We start from the raw sequence: 26181 nt of genomic DNA, 5'->3' as shown, positions 1-26181 counted from the left end.
GCGGACTGGGGCAAGCTTGAAATCTAATCACCATCAAGGAGGACAGAAATACCACAATTAGCTTAGATTAATCAAAGATGACTTCTGGAGATGTGGATGGAGTTACAGTCCTGGGAGCAAAGTACAGACCTGAAAAAAATAATGATTTTTGAAAGGAAGAAGGGAAGAAAAAATGATGCTGCACTGATCACCAAAAATATCTTCTCCACTAAAAATTCTGTCTGTTCTTTAAAATAGTCACAGACAAATGCAGGACCAATAATTGATACATTTCAGAGCTTAGCTTTTCTTGAAAATATTCACCTGAGGCAACACAGTATTTCAGTAAAAAGCTGAGACTCTGAGCTAAACACTTGAGTCCAGATCCATGGTTTACCATTTACCAGATGTATTATTTTAAGAAACTTAAATTCTTGGTTTTTATTATCTGTGTATTAGAGACACACACAAAAAATCATCTCTATCACAAAGCATAGTACAGATGTTAAAATTAGATAATGTTTTATAAATCTTGGGACAGTGCTTAGCTCATGATAAAACACCAATAAATTTAAACTAATATTATTACTCATTTGCTTAGTACAAAATGCTTTTCTGCCAGTTATGTAAAAATAGAGTGAGAACTTGTGATGTGATTGGGAATTTCTGGCTTGAAGGTATCTTTGGGAATTGGTAGAATTGATATGAATTTAATATAACTCCTTCTAAGTGTCCAGTTTACAAATCTGGGTTTTGAAATGCAATGAAGGCATTAAAAAGAGCTTTCCTGATACGAAAGCATAACCAGGATATTAGTGTTTCCATGTATAGACATTACTGAGTCCCTTCAAGGAACAGATGGACTTAAATATGAATGAATGAAGTGATAACCTAGGTATAATTAGTGGGAAGGGATAATGACACTGTAATTAGACCAGGGATATGAAGAGTTAGAGAAGGCTCCAAACACCTATCTTTCACTGCCCAGAAATCATTATAGGAGGTTGGGGCTTAGGGAATGAAGAGAACTTGCTTCATAAGGATGTTTCCATTGCTAATGCCAAAACACATCCAGCCATTGTATAGTTTTGCAAATCTCTCTCCTGAGAGAATGAGAAGATAATTTTCAAGACAGCTAAACCCACATAACCACTAAAATGGAAATGAAATTAATGGAATAGTTTTTATATTCCCTCTCATACTCATGTATAATAAATCACAGGAAGCCACAGCTTTTCTGCATTTATCATACCAACAGTCCCTTTCCTCTTAATGGCTGTACTTCTGTCTTTAAATACTAGAGAAATAGATTAATTGTCTGGAGTCTGGGAAAAGGCTCATAAGTAGCTATCAAAGGATAACGCCTGTGCTGTCCACCTGACACTTACTAGGACTCTTGGGCAGTGGAAGAATGTTCAGGTAACATAAGTATAGGAACAGACTCATCCATCTCCCCACCCCATCTCTTTTGGTCCATCCACTGGATGAAAGCACACTGTTCTGTTGTCAACATTGTAAGGAAAACCACACTGAGAGAACATCCCTTGCTTTGTCTTCCCTTTCATAACATATTAAAAACTGAAAGCTGATACATCAGGCAACTCAGGGGCTCTTGAACAAAAGTACATGAGTCCAGAAGGAAACAAACGGAAAAACTGTCTCAGAATGCCTACTATTCTTTGAGCTGTTACATTACCTGTTACCTTCAACCTAAAAAGTACTTTGCATATATGAATGTCATGGTCATTCCCCAACCAGAGGGCCAAGGTTAACTCAAAGGATAAAAGAATTCTCTTGTCCTTCTTAGTCTTTGAAAATGGTTGTGTTTTCCCAAGATTATGCATTTTTATCTCCAGTGTATGTGCTCCCTGAGATTGTGGCCTGGTAATACATGAAATCTTAGGATAAAGTTAGATCTATTTCAGTGGAGCATGTTTTCTACCTGAGGGTTAGAAATTAGGAATACATTGAGTATTTCAATTAGGAATACAATACTTCAATTAGGAATACATTGAATAAATATGTATTAACAAATACGTATTTGTTACAAATAACAAAAACAGTGGCTTAAACAAATAACATAATTAGCTTACATAACAAAATCTCCAGCATTAGATGCTGCTTTTAGGGACTCAGGTTTTGTCTGAGATAAAAATGAAATTTTTAAGACCTAGTAGCCATTCTTTCACCATCTTTTGCATATCAGTTTCTGTCCTTTTTTTTGCACCTAGTGTTGCAATACAGCTGCTGTACTTCAAGGGACAAGGCTACCTACAATGTGGTTGGGCACTGTTAGTTGCCTCTGTCTCCTTTTGAAGCAAAGAAAAATCTTTCCAGGATTCTCTCCCTAAAGATTCCATTTACCCTCAGTTGCTGGAATTGGACAGTACTTTGTCCTTACATGTAGGGATGGTTACACATCAGAATTTATAATTGCCTCAGTTGGCTTAGATTAGTCGTTGGGGTTTATCACATTGTTATCCTGAACAAAATTCTGATTCTGTTAACAAGGAGAAAATGCCTTTTTATGACTCAGTTAGTGAGGTTAACCAAAGTCAGTATCTGGAGTAATTGTCACAGTAAAACAAATAAGATATAGTGCATTAAAAATAAAAAAAATTTGGTGCGCCTGCGTGGCTCAGCGGGTTAAAGCCTCTGCCTTTGGCTCAGGTCATGATCTCAGGGTCTTGGGATCAAGCCCCACATCGGGCTCTCTGCTCGGCGGGAAGCCTGCTTCCTCCTCTCTCTCTGCCTGTCTCTCTGCCTACTTGTGATTTCTGTCTGTCAAATAAATAAAATAAAATCTTTAAGAGAAAAGAAAAAAAAAATTAAAAAAATTTGCATTAATTTTTTAAAAGATTATATTTATTTATTTGACAGACAGAGAGATCACAAGAAGGCAGAGAGGCAGGCAGAGAGAGGGGGAGGCAGGCTCCCTGCTGAACAGAGACCCTGACGTGGGGCTCGATCCCAGGACCCTGGGATCATGACCTGAGCCTAAGGCAGAGGCTTTCACCCACTGAGCCACCCAGGTGCCCCAAAATTTGCATTAAATTTTAAGACAGTATTTGAAGGCACCCTACCTAGGCTTTCACAATGTCCTTCAAGGCGGCCATAGCGAGTAACTGACTACCCATGCCCCTCCTCCCATTCACTTCCCACAGAGTAACAGGGAGATCTTTGGAAAGTACAATCTGAATGTGTTGCTCCCTGAATATGTACCTTATTCAGGTAGAACCTGAATAAGCTGTCAGGACCATCTCAACAGTGTTGATACTGTTGGTACACAAGGGTCTAAAGCTCTCAGGATGCCACTGAAAACCTTTCAGAGTTTGGTCTCAGACTCCTCCCTAACCCCATTTTTGCCACTCCTCCCATTTGCCTTTGGAACTGCTGCTCTACTTGTTCCATCCTTCAACAGAGCTAATCAAACTTACCTTTGAACCTGGTACATGGTTCTCTCTGGATAGCTTTATTCCCGCCTTCCATGTCTTTTCCACTGCTAACTTGCTGCCATCCTTCCAGCTGTCACCTCCTCTGAGAAGCCTTCCTTGATGGACCTGATAGGTTCAATGACTACATTTTGTTCCTCCTACACTTTCTCATTGCATTTAGAGTTCTTTATCAGAATTGCTATAAGTTGTTCAGAATATAGAACTTTTCTATCTTGTTCACCTTGTTTACTCTTTGATCCTGCCTGCCTCGCATATTGCATAGCACTCAGTAGGAATTCCATAAATATCTTGAGTTTTAGTTGGTTTCGAGTTACTTTAAGTTTGTTGAAGACCTTCCAACTCTCTATTGACAGCACACTAATTCTATAAATGAAAGCTCCATCGCTTCCCAAGGAATTTGAACAAAAATCAGATATTAAGGAAACAAAATAAGGTATCAGAAGCAGAGAGGCTTTTGACTAGTTGCCAAATATGATCCAGGACCCATTTCATCAGAAAGATCTAGCAGGTGAGAATTTTATTTCAGCCACTCTTAAGAGAACTGCCTTTTTCTTCAATAAGTAAGCCTTTTATTTTGTTTTTGACTTGTTTTGTAAAGGTGTCTGTCATCTCATATTTAAGGACTTACTGATGTTTGTTTTGTTTTCCTCCAAGTTTACAAATGAGAGTGTGGGACCTAGAATACTTATTAAGCTGGCTTTCCTTCCCTACACTCTCTGATTCTTCTTGGTGGGTCTTATTACCATCTATGTCAGGCAAGCTGGAACCGTACAGCAGAAAAGATGGTACCTGGAAGCCAGGTTTATTATTGATACGTCCAGATTCATTGTTCATATTTCAGGAGGAAGACAGGCAGAGAAAGAGGCCTCTGAGGTTCAGACCCAGCCACATGTGAACCTAGATGCTCCCTTGAGCTCCCAGGTTTATAAATCAGTCAATGTCCTTTTATTTAGGCTTTTTTGAGTTGAGATTCATAAATGAATAGTGAATATAGGATTTGGCATCAGAAGTATAATGGTTGATTCTCTAAAATTATTAGCATAATCCCTGTAGCCAACAGTAGGAGGAGTTTTTCCCACCTAAATCATAGACTATTTTATTATCAGAAAAGAGAGAGAGCATGCCAAGAAATAAAATTTAAAAAAAAAAAAGGTATCTATTTTGTCCATATCATGAGTCCCTTCATCTCCACCATTAGATAAATTTATGAATTGCTTTTATTTCTAAGATTGGAGCTTCCTTCAGGATGGAGGAAGTAAACAACTTCTGAAAATTAATTTCCCAGATATCACTTTATCAAGACTAGTCTACTGAAAGCCAATTTGTTGAAAGTTAATTTTAAATTTTAATTTAAATTCAAAAACATATGAACAAATCAAAATTAACCAAAATACATCATATAATAAATTAGGATTAAAATACTATTCCCATATCAACACTGATATTTTAGTTCTAAATGATAAACTATGTTTCTAAATATTACATTTAATAGCCAAAGTTGAACATTTGTTTTTAAATTGTTGAATGTTTTGTTAAGTTTTATAAAATTACAATGAGTACACTGACAAAACCAAATGTGGAGCAACAGGAACCCTCATTCATTGCTGGTGGGAACGCAAAATTGTACCACCTTTGAAGACAGTTTGGTGGTTTCTTAGAAAACCTAACATATCCTTACTGTATGATCTAGCAGTTGTATTCCTTAATTTTTAGCAAAAGGAGTTGAAAACTTATATCCACACAAAAATTTGCACACAGATGTTTAGAGTACCTTTTTCAAAATTGCCAAAACTTGAAAGCAACCAAGATGTCCTTCAGTAGATAAATAAGTAAATAAACTATGGTATTTTCGGACAATGGCACGTATGAAATGGCTCAGTGGGTGAAGTGTCTTCCTTCAGCTCAGGTCAGGATATCCGGGTCCTGGAAGGGAGCCCTTTGTCATCAGGCTCTGTGCTCAACAGGGAGTCTGCTTCTCCCTCTCCGTGTGCTCCTCCCCGGCTTATGCTCTCTGTCTCTCAAATAAATAAAATCTTTAAAAATATAAAATAATGTAAAAAGCCTAATACCGTACTTGGTAGTCAGAAATCAGTAACAATAAGTGTTACTGTTATGGTTATTAGAATCAATATTTATCATTAGTGCAGACTATCACATTGAGTAGCATCATCTAAGTCTTTTAAAAAATATATCTTATTTATAAAACCAGATTAATTAATTTTCATTGGAAAGAATAAGTTACATAATCACAAAATTTCTTCTCCTTTCCTCCATTTTTGTAAATGACATCATCATCATCTACCCATTTATACAAGCTATAAAAGTAGGCATTATCCTTAACATTTCATTTTTCCTCACCTCCCTAATTCAGTTAATTTACCAAGCCCTGTCAATTCTACTTTATGAATATCTTTCCACCTCACTGCTACCACCTGTTCCAAAACACCATCTTTTCCCTGGAATCATTGCAATAGCCTCTCAGTTGGTCTCTGCAGTATCCACTCTTCTCGTGCACCTCATATTTCACACAAGAGCTAAAGTGATTCTTTCTTAAAAATGCAGACATGAGGGGAGCCTGAGTGGCTCAGTTGGATGAGCATCTGCCTTCGGCTTGGGTCATGATCCCAGAGTCCTGGGATCAAGCCCCACATTGGGTTCCTTGCTCATCGGAGAGGCTGTTTCTCCCTCTTTCTCTGCCTGCTACTCTGCCTACTTGTGCTCACTTTCACTCTCTCTATCAAATAAATAAATAAAAATCTTTAAAAAATGCAGACGTGAATAAATTTCTCTCTAGAGTACATCCTTAAGTGGCTTTCCACTTCATTTTTATCAAGGCCTACAAAGCTCTTTATGAGCATGGGCAGTTCTTCTACATAAAACTACATTCTAGGTCCACAGAGATGAGAGACTCATCTAGTGTTTCTCTAATCCGCATTCCCTGGGCTTTGATGCATTTGGCCAAAGTGTCTGGTGTACATCTTTCTTGCCACATGATGTCATTCTCCCCTTTTCCAAATGAAACTGCAATCAAAATAAAGTAAACACAAAGGCCAATCCTGCCCCCTCCCCAAGGTGTTCGAAGAGCTCTCACTTTCTCAGAAAATAGAAGTGGGATTATTTGCTTCCACTTGTCAAAAAGCCCCCAAATTGCTAGTGTGTCACCATAGAGGGTTGTAAACCTCAGTGTGATTGCAGACTATGTGCCCATTTGAAAACTTTTGTCAGCATCTATTTTTAAGAGAGCAGATAGACTCCGACACAAGACAAATTAAAAATGATTGTTATTACTCTTGGCTCCATCCGTCAACCCTCTGAATGTGATTCTAGGAGAGACGGGGGTTTCTACTCCCACATGAGTCTCATTTGTCACAGCATGCAGTTCCATCCTGTTTGGTAAGCCTGCAAACATTTGTGACTGTAGGCTTTTTTTTTTTTGTTTTTGTTAGCTTGATTTCCCTTAGGTTAGCATGATTTTTTAAATCAACAGTGTCGAGGTATAATTCACATACAGAAAATTGTGCAACCTTTTAGTATGCAGTGTGATGAATTTTGACATATGTGTACACTCATGTAACCACCACCACAATAAAATATGGGACATTTCCATTACCCCCAAATGTTCCCTGAGCTCCTTCATGGTTACCTTTTCCATCCTCTGCTAAAGATAATCACTAATCTGCTTTCTGTTACCAGAGATTAGTTTTGCTTCTTCTAAAATTTTATATGAATAGAATCACATGGTATCTACTCTATTGCGTCTGGCCTCCTCCTCTCAATAATCATGTTTTAAAAGTTTATCTATTGTGTGTGTTTGTGTGTGTGTGTGTGTGTGTGTGTGTGTGTATCTTTGCATAGTATTCTATAAGGAAAGCATAGTCCATTTATCTGTTCTCCTTTTGATGCACGTTTGAGTATATCTAGTTTTTGGCTGTTCTGACTATCACTTCAGGAAACATTTGTACACAGGCCTTTTCTGTGGATATGTGTTTTTATTTCTCTTCAGTTTCTACCATGAAAGACCCTACAGTCTAGATGGAAATACTGAATCAATGTTAATCAACCACAAACTTTGAAATAATGATGAAGTACTGAGTTGAGGGGTACATAGTAGCAGTGAATCAGGACAGTAGAGAGGTTGAATGATGGATCATGTTTACCTGGGTTGTAGGTATAGATTTCGAAATAGGATCATCATAGAGGAAAAGATGCCCTAGTCTCTCTCTCTAAAGCATATAGGATTTGCTGATCTGTTTGGTCAGAATTAAACTCAATTGTGTGGGTCTTTGGCCTTGTGATTACCATGTGACAAAAGGCAAATGTCCACATTTATTTTACTCTTAGTTTATGCAATTGAATGGATAAATGGATGTGGGGGTCCTAGGAGGTGGTCCCATCTCTCATCATGTGTATCCTGCAAATATAATTGAACATTCTTGGATTTGGGAAGATGATGTAGTAGAACTTGTTTTTCTATGGATGTTCCAACTTGGTCTTTATCCGAGACACTCAATGACAGATACTGACTAAGGTAATAATACCTGATTTGGGTTTATGATTTGCCTTCTGTTTTGCATTTGTCTGCATCTGGATCCTCATTATTGAGGGGTAATGTTTGTAAGGTAGAGTTTAAGTCCTTTGCTGTAATGCCATTAATAGGCTACCAAAATTCTCACTGCTCAAATCCTGAAATTAAGATAAATATTTTTAGTAAGATGTTGGAACATACTGTTTGTATTTCAAACTATCAGAGGTTTAGTTCCACATTTACTATTAACTGTTTAAGATAGGGCTACAAAAATAAATAAGGGAAAGATAAACAAAGTTTACAAATCTTATGGAGTATCTTCAGTCATGGATATTGAGTAGCAAATTTCAGATTCCCAGCCTTGAATTTCTACAATTAGTTTTATTCTTCCTTCCTTCCTTCCTTTCTTTCTTTCTTTCTTTCTTTCCTTTTTTGTTTGTTTTATTATTTCTCAAAGAGAAACTAAGGGGCAGGTAGGAACACAAGAAGTGGGAAGATTTAAGGAAACTCATCCCCTGCCCCTTTTGCTCTCTTTCCAATTGAGAAGATCATGTTGCACCTTTTCAAATGAACAAGCAGTTCAAAACAGAACAGTGGGGATATTGTCTCTAGTTAGCTATTTCAATCTGAGAGAAAGATAGCAAGTGTCTTTCACTTCCTCCTTTTACTTCCATTCATAGCTAATGGCTTATCCAGAGACCTGAGGGGAAAAAGGTTAAAAGTGTCCTCCTGTGGAAGAAAAAAAAAAAAAAAAAGGCATGAAAATTGATTAGTGATTTCTGCCGTAGTCTCAATGTGAAAATGTATTGAGATCCATTAGTGATGTCTGCCACTGGTGAAGGAAGAGCTAATTGTGATGGTGTTGTCACCCTGATCTGAGCCCTCCATCCTGGAGGACAAGTTTCCTCTGGAATCCTAGAAGTCATCTCCCTTTGAAGAACTTCTCAAAAAGCATTCAAAGTGCAGTGATCATATATTTTCTGAGGGTGTCAGAAGGTTTAAATGCTGGTGGAATTTGGGGGAACCTCAGAGGAAAGCGTATCGCAATGCTAGGAAGCTATGACATTAGTTTCATCTCTTGTACTCACTTTCACTGCTGGAGATAATTTGATTTCTCTCTTATGTGCCACAAGAGCAGCAACAATATTGGGTTCAAACAGAACCTTTTTATTCAAAGGCCTCACACTGTAATGGGTAAAAACTTGGAAAATGCCTGCAGGAAATTAGCAGCCCAAGTCGCTTACTCACTTTCAGCCTATTAAAATCACCCTGAACCTTGTAAACCAGAGGATGTTTTCCTCCCAAAGGTCTGCAACTGTGTTGCTCCAGCTCTTAGAAATAATCCAAGAAAAGTAAACTCTGAGTCTGGGGAGACATCAGAAAACTTTCAACCTGGATGCAAAATTCAGTTACCTTCTTTTATTATTTTGTTTCCTTCTGAAGCCCATGGATCATACCACAGGGTTCCTTCTGCAAAACAGTTGAGAATTACCAGTAATTGGAACTATTTACATTCAATGCCATCCTGACAGAAGCAGCTTTATTATATTACGGGGGGATGATTAATATATGACAGAGATTAAAGATTGCATCGCAGCAGGTAGGCTTCTTGTCTGATCTGTCATTTCGCTGATTACAAAGGCATGCAAATTATATAAACAGAAAAATTACTTTCTTTTATGCTAATTTTATCTCAGCCCACCTGTGCATTAACTCATTTTCAATTAACTGGTGAAAGGTGGATTCTACTATCTTCACTGAGGTAGATTTCTGCCCTGTTGGCCTACCAGCTCTGATATCAAATGCTATTGTCTTATATCTTTATTTCAACCTTAGTCATAGTCCCATATTTGTTTTTTCTTTTAACCTGTTCTTTTTAATTCCTGAAAAGATAAAATTCAAGCAAGTGACTTACATGAATTGTAGTGATCTAAGAGGGGTTGTGCCCGTGTGATTTGGGTAAAGTAGGCTTATCTTTCCTAACAAACTGAGAAAATGAAAGTAATATTGTTGCCTACTTGAATGTTGTAATATTTAGACTTCCTAAGCTTGTGCCTGCGTGTCAAGAATCTTTAATACCTAATATGGTTAGTTGCACATACTATCAATACCTTCCTATGCCTCTGTTATAGGTCAAATGTACATGCAATAAAGATAAGCCATTTTAGATTTATTTCTACTGGAGCAGGAATGGGAAAAAAGTGCCATCTCAGCTCCTAATTTCAACCGATTGCTGGTGGGTTACTGGAGTCCTGTGTGACACAAGTCCTGACTCCTATCTGTTCTAGGTAAGTATAAAATTCTGGTGACTTGTGAGAGGGATTGCCACCCTTAAATCAGAATTTGTAGTCTTCTGTTAGGCCTCAAGCTTCTGAGGGCAAAGCTCTGTAACCCATTCACCTGGCCTCATTTCCAGGCACACAGCAGCTGCTGTACTTGAAGGCTAAGGGCATTGGGTCTGGAGTCAAACTGGGTTCAGGGGCTGTCCCTATCACTTAAACTGAGTGACCTTTGTAAAGTTTTTTGGTTTGGTTTGGCTTGGTTTTTGTTTTTTACCTAACTGAGGTTCAGTTTTCTCCCCTAAAGAAAGGATGTAAAATGGGTTCTTAATTTGTAGGGTTATAGTGAGGGTAAAATGAAATAATGAGAACAGAAGCATCTATGGAGTTTAGCTTAGTACCTGGGACATAGCAAGCACTTGAGCAGTGCGTGCTTAAGCTCATGTAGGAAGAACACGTGTTGCTGGATCTCTAGTTCGGTGTTCATTTTCTTTTAAGAGCAAGTAATCTGAGGGCAAGAAAAAAAATATAGACCTGTTGGTTATAAAGTGTTTAGGACTGAAAAATCCTTAACCATTGAGATTTGGGTTGGAGTCATATTATTCCAGGCTATTATGAAATGTGAGGCCATTTCAGAGACTGGAGCAAGAACAATTAAAGGGTAAGCCAATAAGGTTACAAATAAGAACTGACTTCTCTGGGAACAATATTTTCCATGATCATGCCGGTCCATGATCATGTACGCCATTATCATGCATATCCACCCATGTGTATTTACAGATGTGATATCAGTGTGATATCACAAGGTATTTCTCTCCCTTCTTGTACAACAGAAGTTGGGGCAAGCATGCCAGTAAGGGCTAAAACTACAGGTTCAGGGGCGGTCCCTACTGCCCCCCAAACCCTTTCACCAGTAGGATCCTGCCTCATGCCATGCACTAAGCTTCTGGGGGTTTTTTTGTTTGTTTGTTTTTTTAAGATTTTATTTATTTATCTGAAAGACAGATATCACAAGTAGGCAGAGAGACAGGCAGAGATGAGAGGAAGGAAAGCAGGCTCCCTGCCGAGCAGAGAGCCCGATGTGGGCCTTGATCCCAGGACCCCGAGATCATGACCTGAGCTGAAGGCAGAGGCTTAACCCACTGAGCCGAAGGCAGAGGCTTAACCCACTTAACCCACTTAACCCACCCAGGCACCCCTAAGCTTCTGTTTTATAGACATTATCTATTTCTTCTCTGCAAACCTGAAGTGGGCACTTAGAGCCTCCTCTTAGAGAAGCTAAGGCCTAGGATGAGAAGCTCTTCTTCCTATTCAAGGACCTATTCTTGCCAAGTTCCAAATGGGTAAGCCTTCTTGCCATAGACATGGTGAACCAGCAGGTAGTGAGAGCTCCTGGGCTGTCAAAGTGGGAGCTTATAGCAGGGGTCACATCACCTGGCTCTGTCAGCCTTGCAGACGGATAGTTCTTTGCCCATTTAAGTGTCCTGTGCACAACATTTTCAACTAGAATTAGGGGTTAAGTGGGTCAGGTAACACTTTAAATCAAGCTATGAACATTTGAGTACAGAACAGTTTTTAAAAGCTTGGTTCTGAGGAGGAGTCAAGATGGCAGAGAAGTAGCAGGCTGAGACTACTTCAGCTAGCAGGAGATCAGCTAGATAGCTTATTTAAAGATTGCAAACACCTGAAAATCCATCGGCAGATCGAAGAGAAGAAGAACAGCAATTCTGGGAACAGAAAACCAACCACTTTCTGAAAGGTAGGACCGGCAGAGAAGTGAATCCAAAGTGACGGGAAGGTAGACCCTGGGGGGAGGGGCCGGCTCTCGGCAAGTAGAGGAGCAATGGCGCACAAAATCGGGACTTTTAAAAGTCTGTTCTGCTGAGGGACATCACTCCAGAGGCTAAACCGGGGCGAAGCCCACGCGGGGTCAGCGTGGCCTCACGTCCCGCAGGGTCACAGAAGGATCGGGGGTGTCTGAGTGTCGCAGAGCTTGCGGGTATTGGAACGGGAAAGCCGGCTATAGAGACAAAGCTGACAGTAAGCTCACAGCTCGGTGTTACCTTGAACAAGTCGCAGGCTCGGTGAGCTCGGAGCGCGGCCGGAGGTCAGGCAGATGGGAGTAACTGGGCGCTGTTCTCTGAGGGTGCATTGAGGAGTTGAGCCCGGGGCTCTCGGCTCCTCCGGGCCAGAGACCAGGAGGCCGCCATTGGTATTCCCGTCCTCCAGAACTCTACGGAAAGCGCTCAGGGAAAAAAGCTCCTGATGGCAAACCCGAGCGGATTACTCACCCCGGCCCCTGGTAAGGGCGGTGCAATTCTGCCTGGGGCAAAGACACTTGAGAATCACTACAACAGGCCCCTCCCCCAGAAGACCAACAAGAAATCCAGCCGAGACCAAGTTCACCTACCAAGGAGTGCGGTTTCAATACCAAGGAGAGCAGCAGAATTCCAGAGGAGGAGAAAGCAAAGCACGGAACTCATGGCTTTTTCCCTGTGATTTTTTTTAGTCTTGCAGTTAATTTAATTTTTTCTTTTTCATTTTTTTTTTCTAGCCTTCTGGTAAATTTTTTTTAACTTTTACCTTTCTCTTTTTTAACGTTTTTTAACTAGTTTATCCAATATATATATTTTCTTTTTTATATTTTTCTTGTTTTCTTTTTTTTAATTCTTTTCTTTTTTTTTTCTTTATTCCTTTTTGAACCTCTTTTTATCCCCTTTCTACCCCCTCACGATTTGGGATCTCTTCTAATTTGGTTAAAGCATATTTTCCTGAGGTTGTTGCCACCCTTTTAGTATTTTACTTGCCCCTTCATATACTCTTATCTGGACAAAATGACAAGACGGAAAAATTCAACACAAAAAAAAGAACAAGAGGCAGTACTGAAGGCTAGGGACCTAATCAATACAGACATTGGTAATATGTCAGATCTAGAGTTCAGAATGACAATTCTCAAGATTCTAGCCGGGCTTGAAAAAGGCATGGAAGATATTAGAGAAACCCTCTCGAGAGATATAAAAGCCCTTTCTGGAGAAATAAAAGAACTAAAATATAACCAAGTTGAACAAAAAAGCTATTAATGAGGTGCAATAAAAAATGGAGGCTCTCACTGCTAGGATAAATGAGGCAGAAGAAAGAATTAGTGATATAGAAGACCAAATGACAGAGAATAAAGAAGCCGAGCAAAAGAGGGACAAACAGCTACTGGACCACGAGGGGAGAATTCGAGAGATAAGTGACACCATAAGACGAAACAACATTAGAATAATTGGGATTCCAGAAGAAGAAGAAAGAGAAAGGGGAGCAGAAGGTATACTGGAGAGAATTATTGGGGAGAATTTCCCCAGTATGGCAAAGGGAACGAGCATCAAAATTCAGGAGGTTCAGAGAATGCCCCTCAAAATCTATAAGAATAGGCCCACACCCCGTCACCTAATAGTAAAATTTACAAGTCTCAGTGACAAAGAGAAAATCCTGAAAGCAGCCCGGGAAAAGAAGTCTGTAACGTACAATGGTAAAAATATTAGATTGGCAGCTGACTTATCCAGAGAGACCTGGCAGGCCAGAAAGAGCTGGCATGATATTTTCAGAGCACTAAACGAGAAAAACATGCAGCCAAGAATACTATATCCAGCTAGGCTATCATTGAAAATAGAAGGAGAGATTAAAAGCTTCCAGGACAAACAAAAACTGAAAGAATTTGCAAACACCAAACCAGCTCTACAGGAAATATTGAAAGGGGTGCTCTAAGCAAAGAGAGAGCCTACAAATGGTAGATCAGAAAGGAACAGAGACCATATACAGTAACAGTCACCTTACAGGCAATACAATGGCACTAAATTCATATCTCTCAATAGTTACCCTGAATGTTAATAGGCTAAATGCCCCTGTCAAAAGACACAGGGTATCAGAATGGATAAAAAAACGAAACCCATCTATATGTTGCCTCCAAGAAACCCATTTTAAGCCCAAAGACACCTCCAGATTTAAAGTGAGGGGGTGGAAAAGAATTTACCATGCTAATGGACATCAGAAGAAAGCAGGAGTGGCAATCCTTATATCAGATCAATTAGATTTTAAGCCAAAGACTATAATAAGAGATGAGGAAGGACACTATATCATACACAAAGGGTCTGTCCAACAAGAAGATTTAACAGTTTTAAATATCTATGCCCCCAACGTGGGAGCAGCCAACTATATAAACCAATTAATAACAAAATCAAAGAAACACATCAACAATAATACAATAATAGTAGGGGACTTTAACACTCCCCTCACTGAAATGGACAGATCATCGAAGCAAAAGATCAGCAAGGAAATAAAGGCCTTAAACGACACACTGGACCAGATGGACATCCCAGATATATTCAGAACATTTCATCCCAAAGCAACAGAATACACATTCTTCTCTAGTGCACATGGAACATTCTCCAGAATAGATCACATCCTCGGACGTAAATCAGGACTCAACCGGTTTCAAAAGATTGGGATCATTCCCTGCATATTTTCAGACCACAATGTTCTAAAGCTAGAACTCAACCACAAAAGGAAGTTTGAAAAGAACCCAAATACATGGATACTAAACAGCATCATTCTAAAGCTCTATTACAAAGCTGTCATCATCAAGACAGCATGGTACTGGCACAAAAACAGACACATAGATCAATGGAACAGAATAGAGAGCCCAGAAATAGACCCTCAACTCTACAGTCAACTAATCTTCGAAAAAGCAGGAAAGAATGTCCAATGGAAAAAAGACAGCCTCTTCAATAAATGGTGCTGGGAAAATTGGACAGCCACATACAGACAAATGAAATTGGACCATTTCCTTACACCACACACAAAAATAGACTCAAAATGGATGAAGGACCTCAGTGTGCAAAAGGAATCCATCAAAATCCTTGAGGAGAACACAGGCAGCAACCTCTTCGACCTCAGCCACAGCAACATCTTTCTAGGAACAACGCCAAGGGCAAGGGAAGCAAGGGCAAAAATGAACTATTGGGATTTCATCAAGATCAAAAGCTTTAGCACAGCAAAGGAAACAGTTAACAAAATCAAAAGACAACTGACAGAATGGGAGAAGATATTTGCAAACGACATATCAGATAAAGACTAGTGTCCAGAATCTATAAAGAACTTAGCAAACTCAACACCCAAAGAACAAATAATCCAATCAAGAAATGGGCAGAGGACATGAACAGACATTTCTGCAAAGAAGACATCCAGATGGTCAACAGACACATGAAAAAGTGCTCCATATCACTCGGCATCAGGGAAATACAAATCAAAACCACAATGAGGTATCACCTCACACCAGTCAGAAAGGCTAAAATCAACAAGTCAGGAAATGACAGATGCTGGCGAGGATGCGGAGAAAGGGGAACCCTCCTACACTGTTGGTGGGAATGCAAGCTGGTGCAGCCACTCTGGAAAACAGCATGGAGGTCCCTCAAAATGTTGAAAATAGAACTACCCTATGGCCCAGCAATTGCACTATTGGGTATTTACCCTAAAGATACAAACGTAGTGATCCAAAGGGGCATGTGCACCCAAATGTTTATAGCAGCAATGTCCACAATAGCCAAACTATGGAAAGAACCTAGATGTCCATCAACAGATGAATGGATCAAGAAGATGTGGTATATATATACAATGGAATACTATGCAGCCATCAAAAGAAATGAAATCTTGCCATTTGCAACAACATGGATGGAACTAGAGCGTATCATGCTTAGTGAAATAAGTCAAGCAGAGAAAGACAACTATCATATGATCTCCCTGATATGAAGAAGTGGTGATGCAACATGGGGGCTTAAGTGGGTAGGAGAAGAATCAATGAAACAAGATGGGATTGGGAGGGAGACAAACCATAAGTGACTCTTAATCTCACAAAACAAACTGAGGGTTGCTGGGGGGAGGGGGTTTGGGAGAAGGGGGTGGGATTATGGACATTGGGGAGGGTATGTGCTTTGGTGAGTGCTGTGAAGTGTGTAAACCTGGTGATTCACAGACCTGTACCCCTGGGGAAAAAAATATATGTTTATAAAAAATAAAAAATTTAAAAAAATTTAAAAAAATAAAAATAAAAGCTTGGTTCTGTCGATCAGTGTTGGACTTAAGTCAGTGCTTTGCAAACTGTTAGGTGCAGAAGAATCACCTGGGGGGGCTTACTAATGTTCACACTTATTAAGAGGTGGCAGGGCTTAGAGGTATGTGCCATTTTAAGAAGCTTCCAGGTGATGCTCATCCTGGTGAACAAGGACCACGCTCCGAGTATCAAGGCTTTAGGCGAAGCTTTCTCAAAGTGCTTTCTGCAGATGACTTACACCAGCATATGCACACGTGAAGAGAATCAGTGTCTCGGGGTTTGGCTCGAGACTATTTAATAAGCATCCAGTTGATTCAGCTACATACCAAAGGTCATGACATTAACAACGCTGTTTTTTCCAAACTATCCCCATCATTAGGATCAGTTGTTGGTGAAAAGGCACAGTCGCCAAGGCTCCTCCTTGGAGAGACTCAGATTTTAAAGATCTGCTTTTCCTCCTCTTGATCCTTAGGGCGTCGCAATCTATGGCTCAGTGAGATTAAGTATTTTTCCCAGAATCAAAAGCAGTGAAGAAGAGCTTTGAGCATACCTGATGACTGGTGGGGAAGAGACGAGAGAAGTAAAGGGTGAATGAGAGGATGGGAAGCGAACCTGAGAGATGCCATCACGAGGCACCTGAGGGCAGCCCTTGGCTATTTCGTCCACTGCGCCTGTGCTGGAAGCTTGTTCACCCTGCCGGTCGGGAGGGACCTTCCCACAGCCTGTCCAAGCTTCAGGAACACAAGAGGCAGGTTTCAGACAGGAAAGATGTACATCCCACTGGAGACAGCTGTATAGACTCATAACTAGCTTGAGAGTTTCATTGAGGGAATCCCACATTTCTAGAATTTCTAGTGTTTGTCATACTGGTAACCCCTGCCTTGGGTTCTTATTGGCCTGAAACAAAGGAAAAATCTGCATAAAATGACATAACTGAGGGGCGCCTGGGTGGCTCAGTGGGTTAAGCCGCTGCCTTCAGCTGGGGTCCTGATCGCAGGGTCCTGGGATCGAGTCCCACATCGGGCTCTCTGCTCAGCGGGGAGCCTGCTTCCCTCTCTCTCTCTCTCTGCCTGACTCTCTGCCTACTTGTTATCTCTCTCTGTCAAATAAATAAATAAAATCTTTAAAAAAAAATGACATAACTGAAAATCACATTATGAAAATAGAACTTTCACAATATTCCCCCGTGCTCCTGTATCAAGGTTTTTAGTCACTAATAATCCTTTTGTTCCAGTTTTTTACATGCACACATACACACATATACTTTCCTAATTTTGGTAAAACTGTTATTTCTGAGAAGAGTTCACCTGCTTGCAGGCCAGTGAGCCCCAACAGATAGAAGTTAGTGGAGGTCAGATTTTTATTTAATTTATTAATTATTTTATTACTTTATTTTCTTTTCTTGTTATGTTAGTCACCATACAGTACATCATTAGTTTTTGATGCAGTGTTCCAAGGTTCATTGTTTACGTATAACACTGAGTGCTCCATGCAATAAGAGCCCTCCTTAATACTGATCCCCGGGCTCACCCATCCCCCGGCCCCCTCCTCTTGAAATAAGTCCAGCAGAGAAAGTCAGTTATCCTACGGAAGTCAGATTTTTTTGTGGACAGATTAAAGGATAATGGTTTAAAAATCAACGTGGGAATTAATTAGATGAGAGATGGTGAAAATCCTTCGTTTTTATGCTAATCCCAATCAATTATTGGCTGCCTAGATAACTATGTGGAAAGGATTGTGAGTTGACAGCATGATTTAGAGTTAAGAGTGCCCAGGTTGTTTCATAACATCCATCCTGGACTCCTCAGAGATGACTTGCCACACATTTGCTAAGTTAGACCCTCTTTAACTCAATTCCATATAGCACCAGTATTATATTCACAAATACCGTATACCACCTACTTCTTCATTTTGAGGGTGGCTGGTGGCATGAAAATGCAAAACCTTGCTGAGCAATGCCTAGTCCTTTGCTGTTAAGTTTTCTCCTACATCATTTTCATAGCCCAGTTGTATAAGCCAGGGGCGAAAAAACCTTCTATAAACGTCCAGATAGTAAATATTTTAGGCATTTGGGGCCATATGGTGTCTGTCGCAACTACTTAACTCACTTTGTAGAAGGAAAGCAGCTGTAGGCAATACAATGTAGAAAAATGATGGTCCTGGCTGTGCTCCAGTAAACATGTATGTACAAAAACTAGTGGTGGTCCAGATAAGGCCCATGTACCATAGTTTATTGACCCCTGGCATAGAGGATTCTTAGGCAATTGTTACTTTGTGGACAGTTTAGACAGTAGGATTAGGAAATGATAGAGTTGATTAAGGAATAATTAGATGCTGTGGGAGTGTTTTGCTGAGAGCATCCTGAAGCTCTCCTTCATGTATGTGTATGTTACTACAGATTTCTGTTACGTTATGAGAATTGTCATGTGGTTTTCTAGATCGGGTTTATTGTAAAAAGGCAGTAGTGAAGTGTTCTGGCCTTTGGTTCTGCTGATAGAGTATTTGCAGCAGACAGCATCAGTGGTATCTGGTGGACACTGAGTGAAGACAGCAAATGGCTTAGCCAGCTTTCCCATTCACTATTTTAAAATATTCAGCTTGTGGCGAGTGCTGGGAATTGTGTAAGACTGATGGTTCACAGACCTATACCCCTATAACAAATAATACTTTATATGTTAATAAAAAAAAATCAGTTTGTCAGACAACATTGCTTTTGACTTTGACTTACTACAGATTTTTCTCTCCATTGTACTCTTGTTTGGATCTGAATATTTGCAAATATTTAAAACAGAATGGAATTCCTATTTACATATTCTTTTTGTAATATTGCTGGTTTTATTCCCTTAAGGGATTTACCCCTGGGATGCTTAGACTGGTAGGGGTGCTCAATGGTGGGGTTTTGATGACTGCAGTGGCTATTTTTACTGTTTGCTAAGTTCTCAAAACTGACTTTAAAGGAATAATTTTTAATCAACTTCTTAAAAAAAGATCTTGGTGGCTGAGTCTTTTGTGTGTTAGATGGAATACAAATTGTTTCCGATTTTTTCCCCCATAATTGTGTTTTAATGGTTCTCTGGATGTTTAGAGAAAAAACTCTAAAGTTCTGATAGATAAGGGAAGCCATTTTAGGTTTCTAAGCCAACCTTACTGTTGATAAACTTTTTTCAAGCCAAAGGCCTGATTTATGGCCCACCACGTGCGCATGCTTTGTACATCTGCTTTGTGAATGGGTAGCTTCAAGGCAAACCATCTTGTCCTTGAGATATTGATCAAAGCTCCTACCTCTTGCATTCCTTTATGATAAACCTCGTGATTCCTGCCTGTCTGTTAATCTGTAATATTCCGAGCTTTTGCAAGAGAGAGAACATATATAACCTTGTAAAAACTGTTCATTCACCATAACACCTTTTTCCTTGTGAAGAGTGTATTTTTCGGGCAGCTGTCATAGCTTGGGCTCAAATAAAACTTTCTTCCTTTTAGAGATTCTAAAGATTTGTTCAATTTGCATTGACATGGGTGGGTCTGCACTAGATTACAGGTGAGTGCATTACAGACTCGTATTAACGAGTCTGAGGATTTGATGAGGAGGGACTTATTATTCCTGTTTTTTTTTTTATTAATATTATACATAAAGCTTGGTTTGTCATGCTTCAGGGCCTGGCTCTTGTGAAGTGAATCTTACATCTGAGCCTCGTCTTGAGCAGCAGGATGAAGGGATCCATGTACCCTCATGCCACATCTTAGAAGTTTACAAAGAAGCACCAACTAGGTTCAGTCCCATATGTGTGCAGGTGTTTTTAATGCCACATCACTGTCTCGAGGTTCAGTCCTTGGAGTAGCCTCTGGGAATGATAAAGGCAAGTGGAACCCATCTTCCTAGGACAAAGGAATGAGGAGCTGCTGAATGCCTAGGTCCAGCTCATAGGTCCATCGGTGGTCACAGTATTTCAATGACCTCCCCCAACACAGGTCTTATTTCGTGTTCTCCACAGAACCCCCAAGACACCTCCCAGAGGACTCAAGTGAGACTGACGTCTCTATTTGTTACCTTCTTGAATCTACAGCTTCTAAAAGAAAGTCCAGTTGGTCAGTTAATAACTATGTTTTTCATTACTTTTATCCTGACTCTTCCACTTAACTCTCCAACCTCCTCTTCCTACACAGTCCCACTTTGCTGTGGTCCTACTACTATCTTTGTCCCGTTAACGTATCCTTAACGATGATGCAAATCTTCATGTAAATCAAACTCCCAATTTTGTTTTCTTCTAATTGTTCCATTCTTGCTGGCCATGAGATTCTGGGACTCAGTGATCTTTCCAAAGTTCTAAGTCCCCTCTCTTGCTGACCCATGCATAATTCAAATCCAACATCAATTTTAGGGGAAATTCAGAGATCTAGAAATTCAGAGAAAACTCTCTGTATTTTAAAATTTGACATTTTCCTATGTATTCTTAGTTTTATGAATCCTAAATTTAATAAAGAGCTTTATTCTCCCTTTGGACAACACAGGGACCTACGTAAGTTTAAATTCTGATCACCTTTGCAGGGCTTACATACTATTACTGTTTGGTATTAAAACCTTACCTGTTTTAACATTTCAAGGCACTAGTACTCATTTATACAGTCATTGCTTGGTTAGATTCATCCACAAAATCACTGGTTTACCCAGCTCACCATTCTTTACTGACATCTCAAACTTTTCTGGTATAATATTTATTTCCCCCAGATGTATGTGTTTTAGAAATTCCTTTAAGAAAGGTTTGTTGTGGTGAACTCTATGTTTTGGTTTATCTAAAAATAACATTTTTATCTTCAGTGAGACCTTTGCTGGAGACATAATTCCAATTGACAGCTATTTACTCTCAGATCGTTGAACATGTTACTCTACTACAGTCTGGTTTCATTCTCGCCATAGAGAAGTCTTCATTTAGTGCAATTACTATTCTTTTTGTTTTTTTTTTTTAAAGATTTTATTTATTTATTTGACAGAGAGAGATGACAAGCAGGGAGAGAGGCAGGCAGAGAGAGAGGAGGAAGCGGGCTCCCTGCTGAGCAGAGAGCCCAATGTGGGGCTCGATCCCAGGACCCTGAGATCATGACCTGAGCTGAAGACAGAGACTTACCACTGAGCCACCCAGGCACCCCTAGTTGTCTGTTTTTGCCCCTAGTTTATCTGTTTTGTATATTGAAATTCTGTTATTGGGTACATACACATTTAGTATTTTTATGTCTTTTTCATAAACCAATCCTTTGTATCATTATGAAAAACCTGCTTTTTATTTGGCAATATACCTTACCCCATAGTTTAATAAATATCTCATACAGATAATCCAGTTTTCTCATAAGTAGTGTTTGCATCCTCTTCTTCCATTTACTTTTAACCTATCTTGCATCTGTATATTTAAAGTGCATTTCATTATTATTATTATTATTATTATTATTATTACTGCTACTACCACTATTATTATTACTTATTTTCCAGTAGCCAACACGTCTGATAGACTGCATGAGGTTGGGACTTGATATTGGTTGGGACAACCTCTCCACTGTTTAGAGTGGCCCAAAGAGTGTGACCAGTTTACTAGCTTGATATCTCCTTGTTTTGGTGATGAGGAACTTGGCTTGGAGAGGAAGAGGCAATTGGTCAGGATCACATACCAAGCTGTCACAAACATGAACATAGAATTCAGGTATCTGATGCTCTACTCAGTTATTGTCTTGTTGTCACACTGACTTTGTCTCCTCATTTGCCATGAAATAGAGGTGGTTCCTCAGATATACTGCTTTGGGTTTGATTTCCAAAGAAACATTTCAAGTAAAGGTCAGTAGGATGAGTGCCATTGTTCTGAAGTAGTTGAAAGCTTTTAGTTTTGCCTGATTCAGTGACTTGCTCATAATATGCAGTCCTTAGTACCAAGTGACTTCTTATAAACTTCAAAGACTTTAGACAACTCTAAAACCTTTGTAGTGTGCAACTGGGCAGTTCAAAAGCCAAGTGCTCTTTTAAAAGGGTAAGAGAAATCTACCCATGTGCACACTTGCTCTTTGACCTCTTTTGATGTGCCCCCTTTGAGAAAATAGATCTTTTTTGCATTTCAGCCTCTCCATACTGATAGGGCTACAGAAATTTCCCTTGACAATGCCATGCCTCATCACATCCATTTAAAACTACAAAAACACTTTAAAAATTCTTCCTGAACATAGAGGGTCTGCAATTTGGTTTGGTTAGGGAAAAAAAGTGATAATGATGGAAATACAGAATATTTTTTCCCTTTTGAAGTTGGAATTGTAGATATTCAAGAATCAAGGAAGCTTATTTTGTATTTTGCTTAAATCTGCATGACTATACTGAGCTATAAATAAATATGAATTATGCATACACATGGATTTCAATTGATAGTCTGTAAAGTCTTGAAAAGAGCTCAATCATGGAATGAGGGACAACTGATTTCTACTTTTGTCTAAACAACCACTTGACCTTGGGCAAGTCATTTAACTTTCCTGGGTCTCAGTACCTACATGTGTTAAATGTTTGGGATTTTCAGTCTCTGAGATTTCCTTCTTTAGTGTTCTTTCAGTGCCATTTAAATAAGGCCCAACATTCTTTTTCTTTTGCACAATGATTTATGTAATATATGTGTATATATCTGTAAATTTTTCTCCATGCTGAGATTATGAATTTTGCAGAATCTCCTTTGCTATGATTTTTTTCCTTTGTGCTTTGCAAGTTTTCTCCCCTAAATTCAATGCATTCCTTTCATGACTTTATACTCTTTAACTACCTTTACTTTGGGAATTTGTGTGTGTGTATGTGTGTGTATGATATTGTATATAGATTAATCTGTATGATGTTCAGAAAACATACTTAAGAGTTTTTGTTTTTTGGGGGGGGCGGTTTGTTATATCATTGGCCTTTCCCAATGAAGCTGACCGTGTTAGCCAATTTTCTGTGCATTGCATAAGGATTCAGTGCCATACATAAAGTCTGATGATGGGATATTGGCCACCTGAATTGGGATTTGCTAAAGGAGAAAATATTTCATATACTTCAAAACAATGGCTTCACTTACTGTTTTGAAGGTCAATCATGGTAAGCTTTGAAGTGAACCATGGTTTGAAAGTTGATTCTGCCACAAATTTGCTTCAGATCAAGGAATAGAGACTTGGTAAATATGCTGAGCCATGCCTTTTTTATATGCAAATGAAATAACAGAATCTGGTTGTGTATGCAAGGTTAAATGACTTAGAGTATGGTAAAGCCTATCTTATGTCTGGTATATAGCCAGTGCTCCATTCCTTTCCTTTTACACCTTAAAAAAAAAAAAAAATTAACCATGACTCTGATCATCAATTGTAATAATCAACAAAGCCTTCTTTTTCTTTTTACATGACTTACTGCTTCAGGATGATCTGGTTCCTTCTTCTGAAGTGATTATACCATTCATAAGTATAGGACAGGGAAATCCTCTTGGAATATATCAGTTACACAGAATTTGTAGGAAGCATTGGGGATAGCATGCATCTCAACTGTAATAAATATAACTCATTATCACAGAAACTAGAATAATCAGGTGGCCTCTTTCTCTATGTTGTCTTCTTGACCAATCACTCTGTCAAAATTTACTTCTTAAGACTGCTTTGTTCTGCTCTTTGCAGATCTTAGATACAATTAACCTTATCTCCTTGACTCACATTCCCTCTCAATTCCCATGACACAATTTCCTGGTTTTCTCCCACCTTACTGATGTCTACATCCCTTCTTCTTCCTTCCTCTTTTTCCTCTTCTTCCTGCATTCTTTTCCTCTGCCAGACTCTTTTTTTTTTAATATAATTTTTTATTTTTTATAAACATATATTTTTTATCCCCAGGGGTACAGGTCTGTGAATCACCAGGTTTACACACTTCACAGCACTCACCAAAGCACATACCCTCCCCAATGTCCATAATACCACCCCCTTCTCCCAAACCCCCTCCCCCCAGCAACCCTCAGTTTGTTTTGTGAGATTAAGAGTCACTTATGGTTTGTCTCCCTCCCAATCCCATTTTCTTTCATTTATTCTTCTCGTACCCACTTAAGCCCCATGTTGCATCACCACTTCCTCATATCAGGGAGATCATATGATAGTTGTCTTTCTCTGCTTGACTTATTTCGCTAAGCATGATACGCTCTAGTTCCATCCATGTTGTCGCAAATGGCAAGATTTCATTTCTTTTGATGGCTGCATAGTATTCCATTGTGTATATATACCACATCTTCTTGATCCATTCATCTGTTGATGGACATCTAGGTTCTTTCCATAGTTTGGCTATTCTTTCTTTCTTTTTAATGAAGTGTACTTGACATACAACACTAAATTAATTCCAGGAGTACAACATAGTGACTCAACAATTACATACATTACAACATGCTCACCATAATAAGTATATTATGGTATTGATTATATTCCCTGTGCTTTACTTTTTGTCATCTTGACTTAATTTTGTAACTGGAGGTTTGTGCCTGTTAATCCCTTTGACCTATTTTGCCCATCCCCTGATACCTCTCACTTTTGGTGACTACCATTTTGTTCTCTGTATTTATGAGTCTATTTCTCTCTCTATTGTTGTTGTTGGTTTGATTGTTAGTTTTGGTTTTCAGACTCCACAAGCAAGTGAAGTTTTATGGTATCTGTCTTTCTCTCTTGGCATGCATGAAAGAAAACTATGGAATGTCAGGGAGAGAACCACTGGGAGGAAGCAGGATCCATGACTCTCACAGCTGCTTCTAAGTTAGGAATATTTTCTGTCATAGTAACCAGTTTGTCAAGCCACACAAGATAAGGGGCATTGTTTTGAGTCTTCCAGTTATAACCTTAATAGAATGGGATAACTTAGCCCTAGATGAAAGGCTGCCTTAGATCGGCCCTAACAAGGGTAGAGGCAAACTTTAATGGATTAAACTGTTTCAAAGTAACTGAGAGCTAGAAAACTGTTTATTTAAAAAAATAAAGCTAGATTGGAAAACTAGCAACATTAAATATCCAATGTTCAGAATCCAATCAAAAATACAAAGCATACAAAATAGCAAGAAAATACAACCTATAACCATGAGAAAAAAAAAATCTCTTAATAAAAAGAAAAAACCCAGATGTAACAGATGATATTGCAGGTGATTACAGTTAACTGTGAAAAACCCACACAGATAAAATGATTTTTATTAGATGACTTTAGAATAAATTACTTTAACTACACATCATTAGTAGGATATTTTTTAAGATCTCTAAACAAACAACTAACAACAAACATCAAACTGCAACACATGAGCAAACGAATCTAAGTAAATATAAAACTGATAATATGTCCACAAAGAGAGACTCTTTCAAGTGATTTCTGATATAATAGTGACTGAGGGACTATATCCTTAGTGAGAGTTGGTCTAAAGACCATAACTACAAGGTAATTTTAAAGCAGAGAGCAATTGTGTTTTTAGAAATAATGTTGATTTTTGTTATCTTGAAACCATTATATTTAAATTACAGGGTACAGTAAATAATTATGTTTTTAGAGTTAGAAATCATAATTTCCAATGCAAGGAAAAAGAAGTACAATTATAAAAAACTGTTATGTTCATAACATAACTGATGTACATAACATAACAGTTTTTTATAACTGTACTTCTTTTCCCTTGCATTGGAAATTATGATTTCTAAGTAGAGGAGAACCTAGTCAGTAATCTCTTCAATATCAGCCACAGCAACTTCTTTCAAGATATGTCTCCAAAGGCAAAGGAAACAAAAGTGAAGATGAACCTTTGGGACTTCATCAAAATCAAAAACTTCTGCACAGCAAAGGAAACAGTCAAGAAGACAAAG

The sequence above is a fragment of the Mustela putorius genome, unplaced genomic scaffold (genome assembly GCF_011764305.1).
Source record: "Mustela putorius furo isolate JIRA1106 unplaced genomic scaffold, ASM1176430v1.1 tig00003850_pilon_pilon_pilon, whole genome shotgun sequence".
NCBI lineage: Eukaryota > Metazoa > Chordata > Mammalia > Carnivora > Mustelidae > Mustela > Mustela putorius.
The sequence above is the reverse complement of the archived record's forward strand: the minus strand, read 5'-3'. Positions refer to the sequence as shown.